The 23,509-nt window shown below is 51.1% G+C and overlaps 1 long non-coding RNA gene across 1 annotated transcript in view; it reads right to left on the reverse strand.

Annotated features, from left to right (window-relative positions):
* LOC139051644 (uncharacterized) overlaps nt 1-20,390 on the reverse strand; it is a 69,215-nt gene extending 48,825 nt beyond the window's left edge. Inside the window, exons 1-2 of the long non-coding RNA XR_011509473.1 lie at nt 19,613-20,390; nt 18,616-18,936 (exon numbers count right to left, since the gene is read on the reverse strand). This is a non-coding gene — a long non-coding RNA (uncharacterized lncRNA). The remainder of the gene's footprint in view (nt 1-18,615; nt 18,937-19,612) is intronic.
* Between the last annotated feature and the right edge of the window lie 3,119 nt (nt 20,391-23,509).

Below are 23,509 nucleotides of genomic sequence, written 5' to 3' on the forward strand. Positions count from 1 at the left end.
AGAACTCCAATTGTTCTGGATTTGGTATTCATTGTGGTTCTTTTTGTGATTAGCCATGTTGCACACTCCTAATTTATGCCCGTGTCGTTCCCGTGTCCAAGCCGTCGGATTTTGTTACGCAGTTGCTTAATTTAGGTTTTTCCGAATCCGCTCGAAATGGCGCGTTTCTTGGTCGGAACAGCATTCGTGACTGCCTTAAGTTGTTCCGCCACCAATGCCTTATGTTTTCTAAACTCGTTCGGGCACAGTTGTTGAAATTGCATTAGCTTTTGATTAACTTGCATGAATATTTTCATCTTTTCCGTTATCATCGTTTGGATTCGCAATGCCGTTGTCTGCTCGTTATTTGAGATTGTTGTTGTCGGAGGCGGCGCGGAGTCTGAGGTTATATCTGCCGCCACCTTCGTTTTGACTATTCTTTATATTGACGCGACGTTTGCAGCTGTTGTATTTTGTTATTTAGTCGCGCCTAGCTGTAACTGTGATATTTGTTTCTCGGGGGATATTAGTTTGCGTTCGTCTTCTAAGAGTTGTTCTCTTCCTGCATGTTTTATCATTTTCGTCGGTATTCCGTTTTAGAGCAGTGGGAGAAACAAGCCTCGCCCAGCTCAATCACTGTTTTTTAGGCAGCGGCGACTTCGACTCCTGCGATGGGTCCGTCGATGGGGCATTGCTATTCGCTCTGCTTCCGTGCAGTGATCTAGATCTGGATCAGCTTCGGTAGAGGTCTTGCTCCTCCGTCGACTCGAACCAGCACCTCGGTGTCTTTTCTGTGTTCTTTCCTAACCATTCCCGCGGTCGAGACTGGCGAGACGTCTTCCCGAGCTTGATGGCAAGAAGTTTGTTCAGGCACCAACGTGTCTCGTGCCCCTCGTCGCACACCACACGGCACACTTCACGTTCGTGTCCTTGTGAGGGCGGATTTTCAAGTGCGCCGCGGCATATGTTCTTGTCGTTTCTACACACCTCCGAGGCGGTGTCCCTCTTGCCTGCCATCCAGGCAGATTTGGATTGACCGTTCTTGACTCCATACACCGCATCTCTACTCACATATAGTACACGCATTTGAGGTACGTGCCTCCCGAGAAAATGAAGAGAGCGGTGTTTGAGCTTCCTATAATTCGGGCCCTTTCGACGGACACACCTTGGATCCCGTCTCGCAGGAGTTGTTGTAAATGAACTGATTTGGCGTGTGCTAGGAATCCGCGCACCCCCCCCCCCCCCCAACACTCATGGTGCATGGAGAGAGGTGCACTTTGTGATTTTCGGCTACAATGTCGATAGTCGACGAAGCCCATACTACGCCCGGGTTCTCCCAGGAACTGCTACTTCTTCTTTATTTGTTTATTTATTTACTTATTTTCAAATACTGCAGCCCTATGCAGGAATATTGCAAGAGTACGTGTAGTACAACAAATAAAAGAAACGGACAAAAAGGTAATTGAACATAACAAATAAAAATCAAAAGGACAGCAATGCTATCACGCTAGTGCTTCCACAATATACGGCAGTACCATTTGACGAATAGAACCGGGAAACTCGTTCCAGTAATCGACAACTCTCGGGAAATAGCCGTGTTTGAAAAAGTTAGCGCGAGCAAAGAAAGCCTTTGGTTCAGGCTATGGCGACACCTAGCCCTTTCGCTGTCGGATCTTTCTGGCCGTGACGCCCCCCCCCCCCCCCCTGTCGGCTTGGTTTCAGAGAACGAGCATAACAGGGAATGAACATAGCAATTTATTTTTGATTATGATTGGCATACAAACAAAATAGTCAATGCAATATGCACATTTCAGTGTTCTGCAGCTGTTGTTAGCAAACGTCATCATCATCATCAGCCTGACTATAACATCCGTTCAACATCCGAATCTGACGATGCGGAACTCACCTCTTCCTCGCATGAGGCTATCCAAGTGCGAATCCGAGCTCGGCTCGTATTCTGAATCGGAATTGAGCCATCACTCCAATGAGCAGACGAAGGTCCGCGCGCTCAGCCATTCGAAAGTAACCGCCCGCAGCGAGGATGCGCTTTCAGTCGCCCGCACAACGGAGAGAAATGGGACGTCGCGTGATCAAGAAGACAGAGGAAGATGGAAAAAGGCTAAAACAAAGTTCGAAGAGCTTTACGTTTATTGCTGCAAGTCGGAAGCGAGGGTGCGGCGAGAGAGAGAAAGCAGCAATCGAGTCACTCTTTTCGGAGAGGCAACGGCGCGTGCCTCTGAACTTGACGCGCAGCAGCAGACACACCAACAGAAGAAAAAATAAAAACCTTCAAACCAGCGGAGATGGCAGATGATAATGATGATGATGATGATGATGATGATAACTTTATTGCGCACAGGGGACTTGCGGACACGCAGGTTCTTGGGCCCCCGCACGGCCCCACTGCACTCAAATGTTCATGTCCCGGAGGCTCATGACGCTGGCAGCCCGGCCTGTGGCGATGGCTTGCTTGGCGGGGTCCTCGGAGCGCAGTAGGGTTTCCCAAGCCTCCAAAGTAGTAGTAGTAACTCTCCAGACCCCGCGGGGGAGGATCTGCCGGGCAGAGGAAAAGGATGTGATCGAGAGTGGCTTTGGGGTGGTGGCAGAGGGTACAGGAAGGGTCGGTGTGGACGTGGTGATAGCGCAAGCGTATATAAGGGGAGGGTAAGGTGCGTGTTTGGAGCCGCCTCCAAAGTGTCTGGTGATAATTGACGAGGGAGGGATGGGGTGGGGGGTAGAGCCGACGCTCGGCTTTGCAGGCTTGCGTCAGTTCACTGAATGAATGCATGCGCTCCCGTGAGAACCCTGGATCGGAGGCCGCCGGTGCCCGGTTGAGAGAACCTCGGGCTAAAGCGTTGGCAGCCTCGTTTCCAGGATTCCCAGAGTGGGCAAGCACCCATATGAGCTCCATGTGGCGGGGCGGGTGTGCAGCGATGGAGTTCAGTATGCGAAATGCAGGGACGTGAACTCTCCCGCGAGCAAAATTTAGTATCACAGTTTCAGAGTCCGATAATATTTACCGGGCCTCCGTGAGTTGCTAGGGCAATGGCGGCCTCTTCAGTCTCCTCCGAAGTGGCAGTTGGGGATATGTGAAGGGTGGTAATTGGTTATAGGGAGGGGTTCGTGATGACAACAACCGCGTCCTCACGTGTGCATGCGGCATCCACCCACACAGCATCCCGTTCCGTGCCATAGTGTTTATGGAGCGCCCATGCGCGAGCTCTGCGGCGGGGTTCGTGGTAAGTGGGGTCCATGTTTTTAGGGATGTTCGCGGTGAATGTGGTGGGGGACCTGGAGCTGTGTGGGATCCGTGGCTGGTATCCTGATACCGAGGGTGCGTAGGATGTATGTATTGTATTGTATTGTGCGCGAGATGTATGTATTGTGTCTGTCGGTGGGCCTCAGTAAGCTCACCTATCGTGTTATGCAGGCCTAGCTGGAGGAGTTTTTCGGTGGAGGTATTTAGGGGTAGGTGTATGCTGTCTTAAATGCTGTTCGGATCATGGCATCCAGGGTGGAGATTTCTCTGCCCTGGAGTTTAAGGTAGGAGAGCGTGAAGAGAAAGCGGCTGAGGACGAAGGCATGAATGAGACGACATAGGTCATGCTCCTTCATACCCCGATGGTGTGCGGAAACTCGGCGGATTAGGTGGGATATCGACACCGCCATCCGCTTGAGTTTGTGGAAGGTGAGAGTGTTTTCCCCGTTATTGTGGATGTGGAGGCCCAGTACCCGGGGAATATGTACCTCAGGGATGTACCGGTTTTCCAGTGTCACGGTTATAGGGGTGGTGGGGTAGTTTCGGGTTGTGAGACGAGTATGAGGAGCTCCGACTTCTCCAGAGCGCATGAGTGTCCGATACTCCGCGCATGTGTTTGGGTGAGGGTAGCTGCCGACTGCAGAGTATTCTCTATGTCTCCATCACTGCAATGGGTGGTCCATAGAGTGATATCATCAGCATAGAGTGTGTGCCGAAGGTGAGGGATGGTTTGTAGTTTGCGGGCAAGGGGAATGAGAGTGACATTGAAGAGAAAAGGGGAGAGGACAGATGGCAGAACAGCCCTTGAACCCACGGAGGAAGGAAACTAAGGAGAGGCGCTGACGTCACTCTTTGTGAAGCAAAAGTGAAGCCGGAAGTTGGCGTTGCTCATGACGATGCTCCGCCTTTTGTGCCACCCTCCTCTCTTGTTTACATCTTTCGCGAAACCACGCCGCGCTGCGCGTGGTTTCGCGCGCGGAGCGCGCGCGCTCGCGCAACATCCTGCAGAGCACAGTGCAGGTAACACAGCGCAACAAGACACGGTGACTAACGCAAACCCGCCCACACAGCGCCTCTGCCACGGCACGAAACCTACCAGAGCAACACGTGTGAGCGCTCAAAACCATAACAACGCCGCCATTGTGGCCCAAAAGGCGTGGCCATACAGCAAACAAAATAAAAAAGCAGCAAAAAAATGAGAACCTACTACGTCATTTCCGCCACACTTTTCTCCTAGCGCGCGGAGGGGGTAGGGCCTCTCCTTAGTTTCCTTCCTCCGTGCTTGAACCCATATCCACACGCGCGCGACGCATGATACAGCGAACGCGGAGCCACCGCGCCACTCAGCAAAGAGAGAGGGGCGAGTGGTAGTCGCACCGTACTCTTCAATACATGTTCATGCACAGGTCGAAGCGAAAATACGAACGTGTAGAAAGAGTCAACCGATGGCGCGACCAGTCCAGGAGCGCCTGCTTTGCGCTCAGGCGCGAAATTTTTAACGCACGATAGAGAACGTACCGGTACGTCAGTGACACTGTGGGGGGAAGCGCAAGGGCTAGTCGGGGAAAGCAATGGCATATGCATTGTAATTATGGTGTCTAGAAGGGGGTAGTGTGACGGGCAGGAGCCGTTTGGCTGCACAGAGCAGCGATGAAAGTTGCAGATGGCGCTAGTTGCAGCTGGCGTACCGCTTTCGCAGCTTTTGAAGGGGGCGGCGCACGGCAGCTAGCACGTGCGTCGTGTTCACATTGGGTGGCGTTTGAATTTTTAATGCAAAGCGCGGTGAAAACATCACGAAGTGTCTGCAGCTCATAGATGCACTATTAAGAAGAGTCGCACTTCTTCGGAGAGCAGACAATGGAAAGATGCGGTGTTTGCAACACTGGAACGCACAGTAGATGTTTGGCCATGCGATTTAAAAAAGGAGCACGACCACATTTCAGGGCCACTCTGGATGAGTTGGTCTTTACCAAAAGGCTTGCATGGTGTTATCGCAAGCGAACGGGCACCGCGTGAACGCAAACAACCCGAAACGCAGGCTTTCAACTTTTGTCATCCAGTTATCGGCCGTAAATGTAGCCAATGCGCGCAGAGAAAATCGTACACGCAAACAGACAAAGCCAGCGCCGGGGCTGCGTGCAATAAATCGGGGAATAACATCATCGTGTCGTTCAGTTCACTATTCGCGTCCGCATGCGCCAGCAACATACGCTTTAAGAAAGCTTTAGCTCTGTGAAAACATTAGGTAGCTATGTGGGCGCTTTAGCGAACCTCAACATGCACTAAATATTTCCCATCCCTGCTTTTGTGGGCACCGGTCCACAAAACGAGAGGAAACACTTTATTACGTAGTACAGTAATTCGCACGCACACACCAGACCGAGCTTAGCAGTAGGCTCTACTTCACTCTCCTTGACTACAAATGTTTCTTGCGCCCCCTTTGTCCTTGTCCTTGTTCAATGAGAAAAAGTGCAGCCTATTTAGCACCACAATCTGGATCGTTTTTGCAGTGAGCTCTTTGCGATGCAGGTCGCATCTCACTTGGCGGATTGTTGAACTGCTCCAGACCTGCATAAAATCATGCACACTGAATGCATGGGGCTTCTTTGTTGAAAGAAATAATGCGAACGCATGCTCTAGCACGAGCGTGGCCAACTCATCACCAGGGTACACTAGGCCTTCCCGGTAAAATGTTGCGTGAACACGCGGCCTGGATTGCATTCAGCTGCGTCTCCGCTGACTACTTCGCAATTTGTCACATGCCGAAAGGTCCTTTCGACGTACTTCTATTCCAAGTGTCGTTCGCAGAGGACACACTCCGTTGTCAACTCGTTGCCTGCCCGTTTGACGTTTTGCGAGTCGCGGCCGCAATTCACAAGCGCTGCGTCTTTAGGCGGTCTAAAAAGGAAGGCCTTGGCTGTGCACGTTCTGTATCCGCTTCTGCAACCGTGTACAAAACATGTTCGCGCTTTCGAAGCCACGAGGGCACGACGCGTTGTCTAACACATAACACACGAACAGCACAATATCACGTACTACGCACCTCAAGTTATTCACAGTGCCACGTGTGCGATGCTTCCCAGTGATCACAATCGACGTGCAAACAAGCGCGGTCTACATGGTCTACACACCTACGCTTGTCCGGCAGACCTCGCTGGCGCTACATTGGCAAGGGCCGCGCCGTGGCTTCTGCTTTCACGTATGGATGGATGGATGGATGGATGTTTTGAGCGTCCCCTTTGGAACGGGGCGGTGAGTTGCGCCACCAAGCTTTTGCTCTTATAGTGTCTAATATCCTACCTAGGTTTTAAAAAAAAATACCAATGTGAACTCCATCCAAGAGAGAGAGAGAGAGAGAGAGAGAGAGAGAGAGAGAGAGATAGAATGAAGAGGGAAGGCAGGGAGGTTAACCAGATATCAGTCTCCGGTTTGCTACCCTACACTGGAGATGGGGGATAGGGGTTAGAAAGATGACATAGAGGAAAACGCTAAAAAAGGGGAAAAAAAAGGAACGCGCCCACATGGAGACACACACAAAAGGCGTTCCAGTTAAAGTCGTTCACACAGGCCGGTAGATCGCAAGAAGCGCAAAAGCGCTTGCACGGCCTTCTTCTGTGACGGTAGGCTCTTTTGATGGTGAATTCTTTTTTCGGATAGCGGTTGGTCGTCCAGTTGGTCAAGTTCGTGGCGAAGGCATGCCCTCTGTGAAGTGTACTGCGGGCAGGCGCACAAAATATGGCCAATTAATTCTTCATGACCGCAGTGGTGACGTCACAGGTTGGGGTGTCGGTCATCCGTATGCGGAAGGCATAGGCTTTAGTAAAGGCAACGCCCAACCAAAGTCGATATAAAAGCGTGGCGTCTCTACGGCGAAGCTGTGATGGCGCTCGAAGACTTAATGTGGGATCAAGTGAGTACAGTCGCGTATTTCTTAAATGTGGCTCATTCCATTGCGACGCGATGCACTGCCGAGCAAGTAGGCGGAGCTTCCGTGCCGCGTCGGTTCTAGAAAGAGGAACTGGGACGTGGCGTTCCTCAGTATGGGCTGAGCGGGCAGCGTGATCCGCCCGTTCATTGCAGATAATCCCGCAGTGACTTGGAAGCCACTGGAAGGTTATTTCATGGCTTGCATCACTTATGTGGTGCAACGTCTCTGTAATATGGAATAGTAGTTGTTCGTGCGGTCCGCGTCGTAAATGTGACAGTAGAGACTGCAGTGCCGCCTTCGAATCGCAGAATATTGTCCACTTGTGTGGTGGTTCATCACCAATGTGATGAAGGGCAGTAAAGAGCGCTGCGAGCTCTGCTGCCGTCGATGTTGTCGTGTGGGTCGTCTTAAATTTGTTGTAGCTTTCGCTGGTATGACGATTGCCGCCGCGGAGCTGTTTGGAAGGACAGATCCATCAGTGTAAATATGCGTAGAGTCACGGTAGTTCTCGTACAAACATAGTAGCGTGAGCTGTCTAAGGGCTGGTGATGACAGATCAGCTTTTTTCGAGATGCCAGGTATTGCGAGGTTGATTTTTGGCTGAGCGAGGCACCATGGAGGGATCGAAGGTCTCGCAGCCGGAGTGAAACAAGCTGGCAATGATTCATCATATGCAGTTATCGTTTGGCTGAAAGATGTGTGTGGCCTGTCCACTGGTAGAGAGGCTAAATAGTGACGAGGAGTCCTGGCTAGATGCCTTATATGGGTCCTGAGTAGTTCCATTTCAATGTGGGTCTTGACAAGGTGGTCTCCAGCGATTGCTATCGTAGCCACTGTTGAAGCACTCTGAGGCAGGCCTAGACAGATCCGGAGCACTTGACCCTGAAGACTTTGTATTGTGCGTCGATTCGTTTTGCCTGTGTTGTTTATTGCTGGCAAGCTGTATCGCAGAAATCCTAGAAAAAAGCACCCTGTACAGTTGCAACATGGCACTTGGCGACATTCCCCAGGTCTTGCCAGCGAAAAACTTGAATAGGTGGCAGATGCCTGTCAACCGTTTTTTCACGTATGATATGTGTGGGCTCCATGACAAGTCCCTGTCGATTATGACACTTAGAAACTTCTACGATCGGACCCGTCGTATTATTTGGCCATTTATCATTACACTGTAGTTTGCCATGGGTTTGCGCGTAAATGGAACTAGTGCGCATTTCTCGGAGGAAATTTCCAGGCCTCGATTACGGAGGTAGATAGCAGTTTGTGTGGTGGCTCTCTGAATTCTCGCTCGCAACTGTAGGCGTGTGACTGCAGACGTCCATATGCAGATGTTATACGCGTACATTGATAGCCTGACTGTGGTTGGCACGTGTTCAAGGAGAGCAATTAGTGTTAGATTAAATAACACAGGGCTAAGTACACCGCCCTGGGGGACGCCACGGTAGCTATAATGTATAGAAGTATGGCCTTCCTCGGTACTTACAAAGAAGGATCGCATGGATAGATAGCTCCGTATCCATTGAAACATCCGACAACCCACTCCTACCTCTGCGAGAGTAGAGAGGATGGCTTCATGCGTAACGTTGTCATACACCCCTTTAACGACGAGGAATAAAGATGCGCAGAGACGCTTACGGCATTTCTCATGTTGAATGTAGGTCACCAGGTCGACGACGTTATCGATCGATGATCGACTGCGTCGGAAGCCCGCCATGGCATCTGGGTAGGTGTTGTGGTACTCCAAGTACCACTCCAGGCGTCCTAGGACCATCCTCTCCATTACTTTACCCACTGTTTGAACCGCACCGATGGCACCGGCTGTTGGAACCTCAGCGCTGCCACCAGCTGTTGGAACCTCAGTGCTGACACCCGTTGTTGCAACCGGACCGTTGGCGCCCGTTGTTGCAAATGGGTCGCAAGCCCCAAGGGTAGCGTTGGCCTGGCGGCCTGGGGCACACTGGAAGCATCCGAAGGTCCCAGCAAAGCATGAGGCGACTGCTAACAGAACAACTTGTTTATTCTAGCATCGCAAAGAGCGGGCGGTCAGGTCGACCGAAGTAGAGAGACGGGAGAGCACGTTACTCAACAGAAGAAATCGGAGCCTCTCTCCTGGCGTCCGGGGGCAGCTGCTCTTATACTCTCGGAGTTGAGAGCAAGAGGGAAGGTCACGAGATGACACCACGTGACAGCGGCGACGGACGGACTGAGAGACACGTTGGGACAAGGAGGTGACGCATCAGCCGGGCCGGCGCCGGTCAGACCTCCTCGCTTCACACTGGGGGAGCTCCTCTCCCCGGCTGCCGCGCTTTGACAAGCGTGGGCACACACACACGCACACACAAAGACACGTGGCACTGAGCATGCGGGGACGCGCTCGGCGGGGATGCGTCGCGGCCGCTCCGAACGGGCCAAAATGTCCGCCGCTTTGAACGAAGCCCCGGCGTCCGTTGAATCCGCGCTGGCTACAGCGCGCGTCATAGGCGAAACGTAACAGACCGCCCCGCCGGGGGAAGGAGATCCCGATGGTCAGGGGACTGCATCCGCTGTCCGGAGGGATGTCGCTCGATGATGCTCATAACCGAAGTCGGTCGTCCCTCGGCGTTTCTTGAGCGCAGCGCACCGAGAAGGCCTCGTTCTCACGTTCAGGTTCACACAGGACACTGCAAAGTGACTTCGGGAGAGTTCTCATTTTTCTCTCGTTCTCAGCAAGCGTTAGAACTACGCCGAAACTCAGCCGCTCAGTCAGCAAGCACGGCACAAACCTCACTAAGCCATGCCAGGCTCTTTCCCCTTTTATACTACTGCCTAGTTCCTTACAGTAGTCTAGCAGCACTCAGAACGCGTCCACAAATCGGAAAATTGCACTAGAAAGCACATCATCACTTTGAAACACTACACAAAAGCAATATGTTAAAAATCCTGCCTCAGGAAGAAAAACATCAATAACAAACAATTTTGAGGCTGATTCCCACGTTAGGGGCTTCGACTTAAGCCATCGGCGTTACCGTTGAGACTCCCCTTTTTGTAACGCACCTCAAAGGAATACTGTTGCATAGCGAGGCTCCAGCGCAGGAGGCGGCCATTCGTGAAAGAGATGGTCTGCAGCCATTGGAGAGGGCAGTGATCCGTCTCGAAGCATGCGAAGCGGAGATCGCAGCGAGCGACCGTACACTAGCTCAGCTGGCGAAAACCCTGTAGCCGCATGCGGCGCGGTCCTCAATGCAAACATCACCCCAGGCAGAAACAGCTCCCAGTCAGTTTGTTGTTCAAACCACAAGGCTCTCAACACGCGCTTCATGACGGAGAGGAGCTTCTCAAGGGAATTCGACTGTGGGTGGTACACGGAGCGGTGTAACAGCTTTACCCCACACCTTTCGAGAAAGGCTGTCGTCAAAGCGCTAGTAAACACTGTGCCCTGATCTGATTGGATTTCCGCAGGAAAACCAACTCGCGCAAATATGGACAGTAGTGCATTGACTATCTCAACTGAGCTGAGTTCTTTAAGCGGCACTGCTTCAGGGAACTTTGTCGCTGGGCAGATCACAGTCAAAATGTGTCTGTACCCCGTGGCTGTTACCGGCAGAGGTCCCACTGTATCAATAACGAGCCGTCTAAAAGGCTCCGTAATGATAGGTACCAACTTCAACGGCGCCCTCGATTTGTCCCCTGGTTTGCCCACCCGCTGACAGGTGTCGCATGTCTTCACAAAGTGGTCTGCGTCCCGAAAACACCCTGGCCAATAGTACTCTTGCAAGAGACGGTCCTTAGTTTTCTTAACTCCTAGGTGTCCGGACCACGAACCCCCATGCGACAAGCGCAACAGATCCTGACGATAGCACTGAGGCACGATCAGCTGATCGAACTCCACTCCCCTGCGGTCTAGATACTTCCGGTACAGGACCCCACCTCTTTCCACAAAGCGAGCATTTTTCTTGGCGATACCTTCCTTGACAATGCAGCGTATGTTTTCTAGGCTGCCATCCTTCTTTTGCTCGGCTATCAAAGCCGACCGGCTGACTTTTAGCAACCTATTAAGTCCGTCTGACGTAGGCGCGATGAGCAAATCTGCAGATAGCTCTTCTAACTTTCCCGCATCGGGCATTTCCTCTCCAGTATCTGGTGCCTTTAACGCTACAGACTCAGTTTTATTCAGCTCGGCCGTGCTCTGAATATCAGCTTGCTGCGCCTCTGACCCTTTCTCATCGTTCGACAACGTCGGCCCCGCAACTACCGCCTTTGCAGCGAGCTCCCGAACCTTCGATCTGGTTAAGGCCTGAACGCTAGCCTCACCAAACAAAAGCCCCTTCTCGCGCAGGAGGTGATCGGACCTGTTTGAAAATAGGTACGGGTACTGGGGGGGCAGCATAGATGACACTGCCGCCTCCGTCTCAAGTGCTCCGAAAGGACCTTCAATAAGCACTTTTGCTACGGGCAGACACACGCTATGAGCTTCCACGGCTTGTTTGATCCATGCGCACTCGCCCGTGAACATATCGGGTTCTACGTAAGAGGGGTGAACTACATCCATCGTAGCTGCGGAATCGCGAAGCACTCGGCACTCCTTCCCGTTCACGAGGAGGTCTCGCATGTAAGGCTCGAGAAGCTTCATGTTCTCGTCAGTGCTGCATAATGACAAAAACACTACTTTTGTTTTTGTTTCCGGACACTGCGCCGAAAAGTGACCCGGCTTCTGGCACGTATAACACACGCGCGCTTGCCTCGTCTCGAACCGCTTTCTGCGTTCGGCTTCGGCTGCCGCCGTCTCCTTACGTTCGGTCGGACTGCTTTCACTCGCATCCGCACCACGTGTGTCCCCCTTTGCTCTCTTGGGCGTGAACTTCGGCCTCTCAAACTTGGAGCCAAATTCACCCTTTTGACCGTCCTTAGCTCCGCGAGCCCGACGCGTCACAAACTCTTCGGCTAGCTCAGCGGCTCTAGCCACCGTACTAACGTCTGGCCTATCCAAGACCCAGTACCGCACGTTCTCAGGTAACCGACTATAAAACTGTTCTAGCCCGAAACACTGCAGAACTTTCTCGTGGTCACCAAACGCTTTCTCTTCTTTGAGCCACTCCTGCATGTTTGACATTAGCCTGTAGGCAAACTCTGTATATGACTCACTTTTGCCCTTCTCATTTTCTCGAAACTTCCGACGGAACGCCTCCGCTGACAGCCTGTACTTTTTTAGCAGACTCGATTTCACTTTGTCGAAATGCTCTGCCTCCTCTCTCTCCAAGCGAGCGACTACGTCGGCCGCCTCGCCGGGTAACAAAGTGAGCAAGCGCTGTGGCCACGTTTCCCGAGAGAACCCCTGCTTCTCGCACGTTCGCTCAAAGTTAACCAGGAACAAACCAATGTCCTCTCCAAGCTTAAACGGCCGCATTAGGTCAGTCATTTTGAACAATACCCGTTCTCCTGCACCGTGTGCCTGACTTCCATTACGAGCGCGTTCCATCTCCACCTCGAGACGCTTCATTTCCAAAGCGTGTTGACGGTCACGCTCTTTTTCTTTCTCTTGTTGCTCTCGCTCTTTCTCTTGTTGCTCTCGCTCTTTCTGTTCTTTAAGTTCGCGCTCCTGTCTTTTTGCCCTCTCCTCAATGGTCTCAAGGCATTCCGACAGCTCGTCATCCTCAGCTTCTAACTCAAGAATAGCCCTTAGCAGTTCTGGTTTTCTGAGTTTGTCTGAGACATCCAGACCCAACTCTCTTGCAAGCTCCAACAATTTCGGTTTGCGCAACGACTTCAAATACATGGCTGCTCTGAATGCTGCTTTCTCTACTGCCTACTATTGTCTTGCCGCAAACTAACCCGACAGCAACGACAACCACAATTACCAGCTCTGTTTCTAACACTAACAAAAGCCTGGCAAAACTCAGAAGAAGAAAGTCCCGCACTCACCAAACCTCGCAGCCAAGAATTCAGCGCAGTCGTTCCGCTGCAGGCAACCAGTCATCACACAGGGCTCGTTGCACTGCTCCCGGATGGTCGTTGTGCTGCTCAGCATACAGTCAACCGCATATCTTCGCTGCTGGCCTCCGTTGTCGCGATCTCACCGCTGGCAACCAGATGTTTGAACCGCACCGATGGCACCGGCTGTTGGAACCTCAGCGCTGCCACCAGCTGTTGGAACCTCAGTGCTGACACCCGTTGTTGCAACCGGACCGTTGGCGCCCGTTGTTGCAAATGGGTCGCAAGCCCCAAGGGTAGCGTTGGCCTGGCGGCCTGGGGCACACTGGAAGCATCCGAAGGTCCCAGCAAAGCATGAGGCGACTGCTAACAGAACAACTTGTTTATTCTAGCATCGCAAAGAGCGGGCGGTCAGGTCGACCGAAGTAGAGAGACGGGAGAGCACGTTACTCAACAGAAGAAATCGGAGCCTCTCTCCTGGCGTCCGGGGGCAGCTGCTCTTATACTCTCGGAGTTGAGAGCAAGAGGGAAGGTCACGAGATGACACCACGTGACAGCGGCGACGGACGGACTGAGAGACACGTTGGGACAAGGAGGTGACGCATCAGCCGGGCCGGCGCCGGTCAGACCTCCTCGCTTCACACTGGGGGAGCTCCTCTCCCCGGCTGCCGCGCTTTGACAAGCGTGGGCACACACACACGCACACACAAAGACACGTGGCACTGAGCATGCGGGGACGCGCTCGGCGGGGATGCGTCGCGGCCGCTCCGAACGGGCCAAAATGTCTGCCGCTTTGAACGAAGCCCCGGCGTCCGTTGAATCCGCGCTGGCTACAGCGCGCGTCATAGGCGAAACGTAACACCACACAGCTCGCCAAAGCGATCGGGCGATATGATGAGAGCTCCAACGGCGACTTGCCAGGCTTCAGCAGTGGAACAAGGCGACTTGTCTTCCAGGTTGTTGGTAGCGTGCCATTTCTCCAAGATTCATTGTACACCTCAAGAAAAACTCCACTTGCTCGCTCCCCCAGGTGACACAGAGCTCGGTAGGAAGTTCCGTCAGGTCCTGGCGCTGATGTGCGGTTACACAAAGCTAATGCTGCCTTAAGTTCGTGGATCGAGAATGATAGATCCAACCGGTGATCACGTGGTGGCAGACAGCTGCTCGAAGGCGATGGAATGTTGGTAGCTGTGAGTTGGCCGGATAATCTGGCGCAGAAATCCTCTGCCACGTCAATCTCCGATCTATTTTGAAAGAGGGCAAGCGCCTTGAATGGGAATCGCTGTACGGGAAGTGTCCGCAGTCCTCGCACCATTCTCCACAGTAGCGATAAAGGCTTGCGTGGATGTAGCGACTCACAGAAGGCAGCCCAACGTTGCGATTCGAGCTTGTCTAACCGGCGCTGTATCTACTTTTGCGTGCGCCTGGCGGTCCGTAGATCGTCCATTGTTTTCGTACGTCGGTATCTTCGTTCAGCACGTCGTCGGATTGCTCGAAGTCGTTCTAGTTCCACATCAAATTCATTCAGTATTTCCTCGCTTCCTCGAACCGATGTCCGCCGGTGAACGGGAACCGGGAGGATCCTCGGGGTGTTGTACATCCATCACCGCGATGGAGGGGGCGGTAAGAAGGTGCCGTAAGAAGTCCAGAAAAGCACAGAGACGGGCGAGATGTGTTCCGCAAGAGAAGCACTTCGTCTTCTTCCTCGCCCCACAACGAAGTTTTCTATCCCACTATTGGAAACTTTGCTTTTGTACGTCTCTGTTTTTTTTTTGTTTTCCTACTATTCTTCCACCAATCTTCCAAATTAACGATTGCGTGCTGGTGTGCTTCAGCACACCCGCGCGTTTCAGCGCCCCTAGCAGCGCCTGGAAATTTCATCGGTCATCGCGCTTCTCACTCGCACGGCGCTGATACGCCGCCCGTCACACTGCCCCTTTCTAGCCACTACAATGTATTCATGAGCGGGTAGTCGACAAGACGAGTGAATGATTGAATTTAATGGCTTTGTGGAATCGACATGCTGCCTTCTGCGTGGAAGAGGAAAATTCAAAGAATTCATTGTGGACGAGGGCTATAAACCACAATCGTAGCGATCACAAATGAATCGAACAGCCGTTGTTTGTACCGATTTAACCTTGTTAATGTCGCACACTTTATATGGGTTCCAGACGCATGAAGCGTAATCTAATACAGGGCCATTGAGTGTTTTATTTATTATTAATTTAGTGTATTTTGGCGATTTAGATAATGTTCGTCTTAAGTCCCCTAATTATCTTAGTGTTATAGATGCAATGTGATCAACATGCTGTGACCACTGGATGTTGTGTGTGGAGATAATCCCAAGGTATGTGTACACACGTGCCCAGACAACTATTGCGTTGTTAAAAGTGTACGCATGCTGTGAAGGAAAGTGGCTGTTCGAAAATGACACCACTACGGTATCTTGAAAGTTAATGCACATCTGCCAATGCGTACACCAGTTGCAAGATCTATTGAAGGAATCCTGAAGTAAGGTGTGATCATTAGGAGAGGAAATTACCTGGTATATACTAGAACGCAGTCTTCGGCATAAAGACGGACTTTTGACTTAATATTTCTGGGAGGGTCATTTAGGTCAATAAAAAATAAGAAGGGGCCCAGAACAGAGCCTTCGCAACACCTGATTTTACATATACAGTTGAAGATGAATTGGAAATAAATGAAACGAATTGAGAGCGACCGTTAAAAAAGCTAGTTATCCAGTCGACCAGTCGAGGATTATTTAATCTTACGTTAAAAGTACTTAGTATCTTTGTTGTGTATAACTATGTCGAAAGCTTTGAAAAAGTTTACAAGTAACGCATCAATTTGATTTCCAATATCAAGATTGCTAGTAATGTCATGCGAAAATTGCAAGAGTTGTGTTGTTTTGCTAAAACGACGACAAAATCCATGTTGTATGTTAAGGAGAAGGTTATTCGATTCAAGGTATTCTGTTGTGTGCTTGTGTATGACATGCTCCAGTAGCTTTTCGAAAATCGAGGTAAGCGATATAGATCTATAAATAGAAAAACTTTTCACCATATATTTGCAGAGGCGGGACATTGGCTTGCTTCCATGAGTGGGGTATGACGCCTGAAGTAAGGGATTTGTGAAAGATGACCGCCATGTAACGTGAACACCAGAGAGAGTATCGTACCAGAAAGCTGTTCGGACTATTGTCAGGGCCAGTGGACTTAACTGTGTCAAATTGAGAATGAAGTTTACGATGCCGTTTTCACTGATAACAACATAGCCGATAGACAGCACAGGATAAGTACGTGTGAACAGTAGGAGAGAGTTGTCCTCATGCGTGAACACTCATTTGACGTATATATTAAAAGCATTACCTATTTCAGAGGGGTCTGATATAGCCGTGCCATCTAACATAAAGGAAACTGCAGCCGTTTTAGGTGGTGGAATAGAAGTCCAGAATTTCCGTGGGTTAGAGTGTAATAATTCTGGTAATTCATTTTGAAAATAGAGTTTTAAGCAATTTCAATTTTGATGCGCACTTCTTCCTTAGCAGTGTTAAGGCGACTGATACTGTCAGGATTACGTGCCTTTTTCAGTCGGCGCAGACGACTAACACGACGAGGCGTTTGCAGTATGCTGCGATTCATCCATTGAATTTTAGGATTTCTCTATTTAGTCTTAAGGGGAACAAAATTCTCAACGCATTGTTTTACGATGCGCTTGAATGAATCGAACAATGTGTCAATGTTATCTTGTAGACCAAGTGCTTGGAAGGAATCAAAGGTAAAAGCTAAAGAGCACGTTTATCTAAACGTGCTCTTTAGCTTTTAGCTTAGCTTTAGCTTAGCTTAGCTTTTAGCTTTTTCGACTTCTCACACGAAAGAAGTCGAAAAAGCGTGTAATACTAGACTGCGGTTTTCTCAATTAATAGTTAAGGGAAACATGCACAGCTTTGTGGTCAGAAATGCCATTAATTAGATGGCAGTGATAACCAGTTTGGACGAACTGAGAACTGAGAAATCAGGTGCAGAAGGGAGTTATGGCGGGTTCGAGCTTCTACGATTTGAGTAAGACCAAGGGATAATGAAAGAAAAAGAAGTTTCCTGCAAAGGGAAGGGTCTCGACCAGTTCAACTCAGGGTTCGCCAGTCAATATCCGATCCTATAAATCCCCCATGAAAACAACGACCTGGGTTCCGAAGTTGTGTTCCTGCATGAACATGCTAAGCCTCTGTAAATCTTCTGGAGAGGAACCTGGCGTACGATAGCGTACACCAACTATTATAGACAATTTTTTTTAATAGAGCTTGCACCACGCAACATCAACGTTACGTGGGTCAGGGAGCATAAAACATTTCAGGTATGAGCGAATAAGCAACGCACGACCACCACATTCCGTATTGCTTACATGGCCGGGTGGGCTAACTTCAGAGTCAAACACGCCATTATGCAGCCAGTTTTCTTTTATGGCCACTACATGGGTAGAGTATGACGTAGCCATAGCATAAAGCCACGAACGTGTTAACAGTACTTCTTGCATTGAAATACAAAATACACAGAATACTAGTGCTTGGCGGTAGTCAAAGAGAAGTTGCTCCGCATTAGGAACAAAGGTTGTTTTGGTAACACGACCAGAAGCGCGCTTTAAACTGTTTGTAATAGTGTCCTATGTGTGGCGCGCGTCATTGATGTAGGCACGATCGTACCGTAGTTTAACTCTGGATCCATTATCACGAAAGCTTGAAGTTGCATCCCACAATTTCTTAAGTACGGCTCGCACGTCCGGTGCTACTCCTTGGTGATGTGGAAACCAGACACTTTCACTTTGGTAACATTTTTTTTAGCTGGAACTATTTTTCCTTAAAGTCAAACATTTTCATTAGGACGGGACCTGATCACCCTTTGTTTGACCCGCCTGCACGATGACAGTACTCAATATCCGGACACCTTGTCTTATAATGCTTTCTTAACACCTGTGTAGCTTTTCACAGTATGCAGTAAAGAAACAGTATTTTCATCTCTTGTTTCGGGCAAACCATGCAAATGAATATTGTTCCGCCGTGAACAATTTTCTAAATATACGGATTTCGAGGTGAGTTTAGTGACCGATTTCCTAACTGAGACAATTTTGGAGTCAAGCTTGTCATACATTACACCACGAATCAACAGCTGCTGTAGATGATTCGAGCGAAGCTACAAGTGTTTCAAGGGCTTCGAAGCACGAATTAAATACTCCTTGATGTCGGTAATGTCAATCATAATTCGTGACCAGCCAACAATTGCGCGAGAAGATTACCCGTCTCTAAAGAGAAATTAGTTGAGAAGTCACTGCTACTTGTAGCAGTTTGATTAGCCTCACTTGCTTTTGATGTAGTTGCGGAAGGGAACCCTCTAAGTCCAGGGTTAAGTTCAAGGTCCTCACTTAAGAGAAGGTTGACGTGACAGTGCAAAATACAAAAGCAGCAAGCAGCGACACTGCTCAGGCCGAACAGCGATAACAAAACGCAGCAATCGGAATGGAAGCTATAGTCATTTTGAATATAACATACCTGCGTGAAAAACAGGCAGCCATTTAGTAACATTCCGGTTTCACTGCTGTTGTGCCACTGCGAAGGCCTTTATAGCATCCGGTGTAGACGTGAGTCACCACAGGTTATCGGCGATTGGTAGAACGACGATGACGTCAGTCAGAATCAAAGCACGCGGGAGGCCGTCGGGAAAGACACGACGCACACGAGACGGCTACCACCAACTGGAGCGACCGGGCTGTCCATAGGCACACCATGGACCGCATCCACGTGTCGTTGAAAAGGAAGCACGGAAGATAAGGCACCGTCGCCGGACAAACATCCACGGAAGCATCCAAATAGCTGGGTGGAGAACAGGCAGTGATTTAGCAACATTCCAGCGTCGCTGCCGTTCTGCCCGTGGGAATGAGGTATTGAGACTGCAACGTATGTACACTGTCTCTGGACAGAGATTCATTAGTTCCAGCATTTGATAGTCCAGTGATTTCGTGCCTTACGACATGAAATCATTGGGCGCGACTGATTACAATACTTTACACGGACTTGGCCCTCGCGCTACGGTTAAATGTAGTAAACTGATTTTGTTTACTTAATTTTTATTAGAACAAATTCATCAAGCACTGTTTTCCAATTGGGTGCTTCAGGCAGCACCATTTATAAGTGTCCCTACTGGGACACATTTTCTATGAACCTTTCACGTACTCAGCATACAATGACATCAGTTTGTATAACCAGCATGCGTGTTTTCCAGAACTGCAGTTTTGTCTTGTCAATAACGGCAAAAAAAAAATTTATCGTTGCCGGGTTGTTAGAGCATCAAGCTGCAGTGCTCGACCTCATGAGCTTCGGTTCCCACATCGGTCACGCATTAATTTATTTTCTCAAAGGCAGGCGAGACAGGAATCCACCCACCGCAAACTGCCGGGAATGAGGCAAAGAATGTTTCACATTAACAATCGAAAAGACTCAACTATCATTATGTTCTTAAAATGCAATTGTTTCTGTTTCCTTCTCTTACCGTGAAGCGTCAGCCACAGTCTTGCAAGAACAGAAGAGACGACACAGAAGACGAAGAGGACGCGCCAACGTTCTGTCGCGTGCCCGCCAGTGATCCCGTCCCGAAACACGTCAGCGCAGGACGGCGAGAGCAGTTCGAGAACGGAGGAGCGTGATGCGCGACGCGACCGGTGGGGCCACCTGCCTTCGTGTCGTGTCTGGGCACGGCAACGTTTCATGGCGGCGAGATCACCCCGAGGCACCCGTGGCCGCTCCAAATTCCCGACCACTGGTACAAGCCGCCGCCCGCCCTCTCCATCTTGGCGGTCCAGGCTCTGCAGCAACCCATCTGCGACATCTGGCAAGCCGGCGGCTGCTGCAGGCGCTGCACCGAGGTCAACGCCATGGACGGTCCACGGAGAAGTGCGGCCACTTCGCGCCTCGTGCCGTCCCCGTGCGCATCCTCGACAAGCGCGTCAACACCAGCGCTGTCTCGAAGGCCGTTCTCCCTGCGCCCACTGCGACAGCAGTACTGCGAGCTGTCGCTGCCATCGGCTACGCCGGCAGCATTGGCTCGTAACCGGCGTCGCTGGTCCCGCGGTGGCGCTTTCCTGCCGTTGTGCGGTACACGGCGCAATGGGAGTCGACGGCATGAGGCGGTGGCGCCTGCGTGGTCCGAGCACAGACAGCTCAGTTTTTTATACGTACATTTGCCCCACGCTTTTCTTGATTTTTTCTTCCTTTTGCATTTATTACGAGTGCACTTTTGTTTATTTGAAGTAATAAAAACGCCATTTTGAATTCGAGAAGGTCGTCCTCGTTGTGACCACCGGCCTCTTCCTTTCGGAGAGACGGTAGATACACTCTAAGAAAAAAGAGAGTAAAAAGTGAGTCACGGCAACTTGACTCTCTTTTTTCTTCCGAAGACCCACTTTTGCGCGAGTAGAGTCAGAAAGAAGAGTCAACATTCCCGCATGGGTCGTTTGACTCTCAATAGCACGCTAAGAGTCATGGAAGATCGCCATTCCTCTGATATTCGAGATGAGTCTGGCGAGAGAAAGATTTTAATGCAGGAGAAGAAATACCAGATAAACTCTTCTGTTTTAGGCAGGCCGTCGGGTTCCTGTCCTGGTTGTAATGCCGTGTATCATTCTTTCATCCTTGTCATGTTCTGCAATTACTTCGAACTCTATATATTGATTTTCCTTGACCATGTTTGTTGATACCTCCCACGCTTAAGTGATAGCTGGATTCCCATGATAAGGAAAACTTGGATTTGTCACACTGGATTCTGACCATAAGTAAATCTAAAAAAAAGTATTGGCTACTAAAGAGAGCACAGCAAAGAGATAAGTTCAGTAGGTGCAGTCAACAGTGCCGATTGTAATATAATTCCGCGACTTAAACTAAATTTTGAAGATTGTGGTGTTCACCCGCGACGCTCACGGCGCGCCGGACGACCACCACCGCGGGTTCGAGCACTCCGAGCCGCCGCGCGCGCAGGGCACCGCGCGTCCGCGCCTGCTCCGGCCCGCTCCGTGTGCCGACGCGCAGCTGCGCGCGTACGCGCCCCGCCGGCCGCACAGCTTAAGCCGAGACCACACGTACGCTTGCGGACGCGCGCTAGCTCGCGTTCGCGCGCCTAGCGCCTGCCGCGCCTCGCGAGTAATGGTGGTTTGCATCCACACAGACGCGCGACAGCGCGCGCTCACTGGGCTCACTCACGGACGCCTCGGAAGGCGCCGCTTCGTACTTTGTTATCGATAGAGTTTCAAAATGCTTCGATATCTATAAACTTAGTTGTTATATTTTTATAGCTGCTAGATCAGCGCATAAAGGAAAGAAGAACCACTTTCTTGCATGATATAAATCTGCTTCACGGAGAGTTGAACGTTCCGCGCCGTAGGTGCGTAGCCAGGCGCGCAGACGCGAGGCAACCCAAGCGCGCGATAACAGGGAGGAGCTGTTCCCCGCGCTCACGCCGTGTTTCGACGCGTACGAGCCATGTCGCACCATCTGCGCATGCGTGGGCGCGTGAACGCGAGCTTGCGCGCGTCCGCAAGCGTACGTGTGGTCCGGGCTTTAGGGGAAGGCGAGACCGCGCGCGCGCAGCAAGGGAGACCCTAGGCAAAGCTCTCGAGAAGACAGAAAGTACATTTATTACACTGGGAGTCAATACAAAGACACGTTTAACATAACACAAAACATAGCCGAATGGTCGCCGGTGGCCGCTAACGGCGCACAGCGACAGGGAGAGAAACAAAGAACAAAGAAGTCCCAGCAGTAAGAATTTGCCTATCCTTCGGTCAGCGCCTGCCATCGTGCGCCCCACAGCAGAGAAAAGGGAAATAGAGAGAAACGACAGACGAACAGACGGGGGCACGATCGGCAGACGCTGCCTCAGGACATCGAGACGACGGAAGAGTGCGCGCACGCCCGCCGAGGCCGGGACCCCGACGAGCCGGAGTAACCATCGGCCGGCGGCGGACAAAGGGGGCCGCCGCCGGCAGAGAAGGAACACGTACGCACCTTCCGACGCCCCGATGTGGTCTCCCCGGGCGCCTGTCTTGCGCGCGCTTACCCGGAGTGCACGCAAGCAGGGCCCGAATCCCGCCAAAATATCGGCCAATAGGCAAAGCCTGTTGACCTTCGCGTGGGCGGGGTGACAGCAGAGCGACAGTGTTTTATGACCCGCTGCCACCCCGTCGAGGCAAGGAGGAGAGGGACACGGAGCCCCCCGGCAACACAACGCAATGGCTCCACAGAACCACCGCGAGAGCCAGGAACCCCACAAGATTTAAGTTCCAAAATCAATATCTTGTTATGAGGCGCACGGTAATGGTAAGCTGCAGATTTATTTTCAGCAGCTCGGGTTATTTAACGTGTACGGAATGCACGGTTACGCGCGTTTTCGCATTCTGCCCCCGTTGGAATGTGACTGCCGTGGTTGTGGTGGGACCCGTCGCGTCGAGCTCAGCAGCGCAACACTAAAGCCACTGGGCTACCGCAGTGCGTTGCGTTCCGCGGCCAGAAACAAATATTAGCGTACGCAACACTGCTTTGGAACCCCCTAGAAATATAAAAACAAAAATACAGCAGTTTCGCCCCAATGCTGCATGAACCACTGCACGAACTATTGCTCGAAACAAGGTTCGTTGTTTCATCGGCTGAATAAACTGCAGTAAACATTCGCTTACTCCTTAAATTAGGAAGCACTGGCTCACGCGCGTACGTGCAAACAACAGATCTCACTCAATGACGGCGAACACTCGCTGTCACAGCGTTGGCGTGACGAAGGGCGCGAACAGAGCGGACCGAACGCTTCTGCTGCCTCTTCCGTCAAAGCGTCTCCGCAAAATTGCGTTATCTGAGCGCCCCCCCCCTCCCCCCAGTTTTGCGTCCATCGGAAATTATCACCAAAACAGAGCGAGGGTGGCGCAAGACCGGGCTAGAGCAACGGCTAGAGGAGGAGGAGCGCGCTAAACTAGCGCATCCCTCTCCCGGCTTGCGCGCGTTTTATCACGTGACCTCCTATAGATACTTGGGGCGCCCATCGAGCCCGGCTCAGCCTCATACACTTCCTTTAACGCGCACAGCCAACGGCGCGGGATAGGATCTTATCGCACTTGACTTTATACGAAAGCTCACGGTAACACCGACAGATATATTTCGACGGTTGTGTCCATATAATTGCTGTCGCAAAATTCGCAATAAATAGAAATTTTCACTAAGGACCAACCACGCTGCTTCTCCATGTCGTGAGAGAGCGGTGAACGATAGTTCTAGAAAATGTGTTGCCAAATCTCCGCCAAATGACTACGCTCGCATTTGGTGACAACGGCACACAGTCGCAAGAACTTGTGGAGGAAATACCGGAGTTCTGGCAGCTTCAGGTGCACTAGATCATTCAGTAACATGG

The sequence above is a fragment of the Dermacentor albipictus genome, unplaced genomic scaffold (genome assembly GCF_038994185.2).
Source record: "Dermacentor albipictus isolate Rhodes 1998 colony unplaced genomic scaffold, USDA_Dalb.pri_finalv2 scaffold_13, whole genome shotgun sequence".
NCBI classification, from domain to species: Eukaryota; Metazoa; Arthropoda; class Arachnida; order Ixodida; family Ixodidae; genus Dermacentor; species Dermacentor albipictus.